General features: G+C 36.6%; 1 pseudogene; it reads left to right on the top strand.

Annotated features, from left to right (window-relative positions):
• The first annotated feature begins 246 nt into the window (after positions 1–246).
• On the top strand, positions 247–3,778 carry LOC123966168 (annotated as a pseudogene).
• Positions 3,779–5,517: the final 1,739 nt, after the last annotated feature.

Here is a 5,517-nt window from a genome sequence, read left to right as displayed (position 1 = left end):
TATAAACCGGAGGTTTTGTTTGCAATAAATAGACAAGTTTAGAAAAAATTCAAAGCTACAACTGAGTTTTAAAAAAATCATGAGCCTTGGTTGGTTGCTCATTTTGTCTGCTACAGATTTGGGTTTTGAATAGTTATTAGATCAAGACCTTGTTTTGAATTGGGATTTAATCATCACAGTATCCAATTTTACAATATCCTCCATTATAATTAATTTTAGAGATGTGTAACTTTTAAAATCTTCCAGGTTCAACCAAAGGAGCTGGTTTGTTACCAGACGGTCCTCTGGATGCAGCTGTGGGAGGGACGGTGATGTTCAGCACAACACTGACTCCAGCAGAGAAACCCTTTATAACAGCGACCTGGAACTTTGGTGACAGAAACATAATCACTTCAAATGTTGGAAACATAACTGGCCCAGAGTATGAAGGCAGGATCACCTATTTCACATCTACTGCATCTCTGGAACTCAGGAATCTGACTCTTAATGACAGTGGAGAATACAGAGTTACCGTCACACCACAGGGAGAAGCACAAAAGCATGGAAACATCAGCCTGTCTGTACATGGTGAGCAAATGTTTCATATTGCATCTCATTCAGTACTGAAAGGAGATTATGACAAGTGAGAAATAAATAAATATTGTGTCTGTTAAAATAATTGTGTTTACATGCTCGGTAGTTTCAAATAAAATCTGTAATTATGTTATTACATAGTATAATACTAAGGCAAAACAAATAGCAATAATTGCATTATAAACACCCTGAAAACCTAATGAGCAATGGGGACCTACATTAACACCAGCTAAGACTGAACAGTATGCAGAAAACAATCACATTGTAATTACTTACTAGATATTGCGATAAGAGTCATTGTTTCAGCGGTAATGGTAATTATTTTTAATAAAGCAAATTTGTAATATAATGTGATATTTTCTGGGGTCTGTATCAAACCAGCATGTTCCCTTCCAACTGGAGAAGATTATTTGTAGGCAGGGCATGTCTGTAACACAACAATGCTTGATTTATAATGGTGTGTTGTGACGCATTTTACCTGCAGCTTCTGTGATCTGAGACAACTGGTGCTTAGCAATACCCTTATATTTACTGGTATGACTAAGTACTGACTTCCATATTGTGTTTAAACATGTAGTCTTAATGGATGCACTGAGTTTGCTTTTATTTTGGTACACCTGTATGAATCTGTACATATTTAGCTTTTGTTGAGACTGTATCAGATAGATTTTGATTGGAGTTAAGGTCATACAAACTAACTGGTGCTAAATTGGGCTGCAATATATTGAAAATTGATTATAAAGTACAGCCACCAAAATGTGCAGCCTAAATCACTATACCACTGAGTTAAATCAATGACTGTTTGACAAAATATCAACAAAAACTGAATTTCCCTCTAATGTGCAAATCATTTAGTGGAAACCCCAAATAGCCTTTTTGGTCTGTGTATCATTATCGTCATTAAATAAGCGACATGTTTTTTGTTGTGGCAGGAGCTAATGTAAACTTTCAGCTTGCAGCCATGAATTCTCAACATGCCATGATAAATATGGGATTCATTCTCAGCCACTGCAGTGTTTCCCTCTTCTGTACCTTTTGTAATGCAAAGAACAATATTGTTTTTCACCCACAGAGCCAGTTTTTAATGTAATAGTAAATGCCAGCAAATACTTGTTCCCACTGATGTTTAACATCTTTAATTCTCTTAATCTGCTGAATAGGACAGGAATAATATAAATTGATATCTACCTTTAAATGTAGCTGATTTGAGGTGGTTTACAGTGTGTTACTCAGATGATCTCAAATGATTTACAAGCAGTACATGATGATTTGTCAAATTATTGTAGCTAGCTAAATTTTTTCACATCTATTCCCACATTTAGTTTATTGTTTACTAAGTCAGGCAGTTAACATGGTAATCACTATTAAGTTGACTGTTAAGTTGTGTTTGACACCAGCGTAGAAAGGTGTGTGATAGAAAAAATGTAGAAAAGCCAGATTGTAAAAACCCCTAATACTTAATTACTTAAAAATAAAATAATTCTTTACTTCAACCCACAGTGCCAGTCTCTAATGTAACGGTAAATGCCAGCGGCACAGACTTAGTGGAGTTCAGCAGCTCTGTCCTGCTCCTCCTCTGGATCCTCCCTCTCTTTCCTCTGGCTGAACGGCAGCTCTGAGGTTACAGCCAGCGACAGAGTTCAGCTCACTGATGGAGGCTCCACTCTCACTATAGTCAGTGTGACCCGCTATGACCAGGGACCATTCAGGTGTCGTGTGTTCAATCCTGTCAGTAATGGCACCAGTGATCCAGTAAACCTCACCATCAGCTGTGAGTTATTAACCTACATGTGCATAACATTTATCTTGCAATATATTCATGCAGTTTGCTCTGTGCTGTGGACATACAGCTTCAAAGATACATCTTTGATCTTCATTTGATGGTGTACTGAGGCTTCGCACTGAGCTAAGCTGCATGTTAAGTAGCATTTTCTTCAAGCTGCTAACATTACTACTTTGTTGTTGTTTTTTACTCCCTATACGGCACACACTGTAGATGGCCCAGAAAATATTTATTTGACAATATCTCTGACACAAGAATACTTTGAGGAAGGATCAAACATCAGTCTGTCCTGTTCAGCTGTCTCCAGACCCTCTGCCTTGTTTAACTGGTTTCTGAATGGAGACCTGCAGTCTGATACTGGACCAGAGCTCACACTGATAAACATTCAGATGAGTCGTAGTGGTAACTACAGCTGCCAGGCCTTTAACAAAAAAACCATGAGATATCAAACTTCTCAGCCATCAGTTGTCTCTGTACTGGGTAAGTTGAAATGAATAGGTTTTTACCGTAGTGACACATTCAACAAGATAGCATTTTATTGTCAGTAGTGGCATTTGGATATAGTACTGGAATTAGCATTCTGTTAAAGGTGGGGGTTGCCATTCTGGACAAATCCAATATCACAACAAATGGGGAAAATGACGTCAACAGCAGAAGATTACATGCTACGATGATGTGATACAAGTTACTCATCTATCTCCTTAAATGTGTAACCTAAAAAATAGGCAACAGTTTGCTGTATGTCTGTGAAGGTTCTCAGTCATCCAGGTCACTGGTATCCAAAGAAAGTTGTATCAACTTATCAACAATAATTATGTGTCAATATTGTGTTTACAGCTTGTTTCCACTGATTCCAAGAGGCAAAAAACTTTATTTCAGGTTTAAGGATTTCATGCTCTATTAAGACTTGTGGTCAAAACTTTGAAACAATAACATTTGAACAAATGGAGAGCATGTTACCTGGCAAAGATCACGACTCTTGCAACTGTCGACTTAATTCAATTGTTAAATATTTTTTTTCTTCTTCATTATTCAGTGTGGGAATTGACACAATATTGTCTATCTAAGAACTTAATGCCATGTCATGTAATATGACGAATATGATATGATTTTTTTATGATGAAGTTGTAATGTTTGCTCCTTCACAATGATATTATATTTATTTACTCACCCAATCAACCCCATAGTAACACAGTAACAGTCAGTTGTTCATGTTTTCACACAAATTCTGTGATGTTTTTCTCAACAGAGAGAATATCAGGTGCTTCTGTCAAATCATCAACAAACATGCCGATTGAGGGGAGCTCTGTCAACCTAACCTGTGATTCAGCTGGCACTGTGTTTACCAGAAAATGGGTGAAGGATGGCTCAAATCTGACTCTGACTGACAACATGATACTTCACGATAACAACAGAGTGCTGTCTTTTATCAGTCTGAATAAAAAAGACTTGAAGAAGAGAATATTCCTGTAAAATCAGCAACCCAATCAACACTGAGGAAGCAACATACACCGTGGTTGTTAACTGTAGGTAACACACTGTACAATGTACATTTACTGTTCAAAATGATGACTGCCATAAATAACTGTGTGCGACTGGTTTTGGTTTGTCAGCATGTAACACAAGTTTCATATTCTTTATTTCATAGTTATTATTTGTGCTGCTGTAAGAACTTTACAACTATGTTTTTTTCAGATGGACCAGAAAATGTTCAAATCACAGGTCCAAATGAGATCCATATTGAACAGACCTTAACATTAACCTGCTCTGCTGAGTCCACACCATCTGCTAGTTACACCTGGACACTGAATGGGGCTGAGTTACAGAATTCTGCTATATTTACTAAAAACATCACTGAACTTTCTGACAGTGGCAACTATATCTGTGAAGCAATGAATAATGTAACTGGAAGAACATCATCATCAGCGGTCCACCAGTTGTCTGTAACAGGTAACAAGATGGAGTTGATTGCAGTTTCTTGTTGTTGATGTTGCCCACATTAACCCACAATGTTAAATTGTTATGTTCAAGGCCTTACTCTTAATATTAAACAAATATTCGTACCTAGTGGGCTGTGAAGTCACAGGAAAGTTGAAATGGTTTTATGCTTTATATCCATAGGCATAAAAGATTATTCCTGTTTACAGAATGGTGTTAAATCATCTTCTTGTATCTTTTTTTTATTTTAGCTGTCAAAACTTCACCCTGTTCAGCTGGTTGCATCGCTGGAATATTAATTGCATGTTTGGTCATCTGTGGAGCAGGTTTTGGTGGAGGATACTACATATATAAAAAAAGGTGTGTGTGTGTGTGTGTGTATATATAAGACATTTATTTCATTATTTAGGATAAATACCAATTATGGCAAGTGTATTGGCTCAGTATTGTTGAGTTTGGACTTGCAGGTCAATTCAGTTTTAGTCATAAACCATGGATTACTACAGGGCGAGAGGGAGTGTTAGGATCTGAAGAGAACAGATAGAAAATAGGGAACTAGAATCCGGTTGTGACGGTAAAACTCTGTTTGCTTTATCTACAGCAGGTCAATGTTCAAAGGGTCACCAGTCTCACAATATGTATATTGTCTATTTAGCCCCGAGCCTGACTTTAGCTTTCACTCTGACTCTCATTTTCATTAGTGTTCATTCACCCTTACAGTATCCTACTGTACATTGCCCTGTTTAAAAATCAGGGAAATCACCTGGAGGTATTTGTGTGAAAAATAGCTGGTCACTCATTTCTCTTAGATTTGGTCAGGAATTATTGTATTTTCAATATTGATCAGTTTCATACAGTACTTTTACAGCTCCATTAAACTCAATTGACTTTAAGATTACATAAATTATATTCTATTAATGTGAATGATTCTGTTGATCAGATTAACATAATTCATCAACAATAATTCATTTCTGGATTTGGTGTTTTACTTACAGGTGCAAGAATTTAAATACCTGTTCGTTGTATTTGTTTTTTATTATCATTAATAGGTACATTAACAGCATCAAGCAGGCTACCTTTTAACAATATTTTATTTTAAATTCAGAATAAACAACAAACCTCAGACACATGATACAGGTAAGTAGGCTATTCATCTGACTTACACATGCAACACGTCGTCATACCAAAACGACAAAATAGGGCAATTATCAAGTCTCCCTAAA

The sequence above is a fragment of the Micropterus dolomieu genome, unplaced genomic scaffold (genome assembly GCF_021292245.1).
Source record: "Micropterus dolomieu isolate WLL.071019.BEF.003 ecotype Adirondacks unplaced genomic scaffold, ASM2129224v1 contig_12834, whole genome shotgun sequence".
Lineage (NCBI taxonomy): Eukaryota > Metazoa > Chordata > Actinopteri > Centrarchiformes > Centrarchidae > Micropterus > Micropterus dolomieu.
This window is presented reverse-complemented; position numbering and strand designations above follow the sequence as displayed.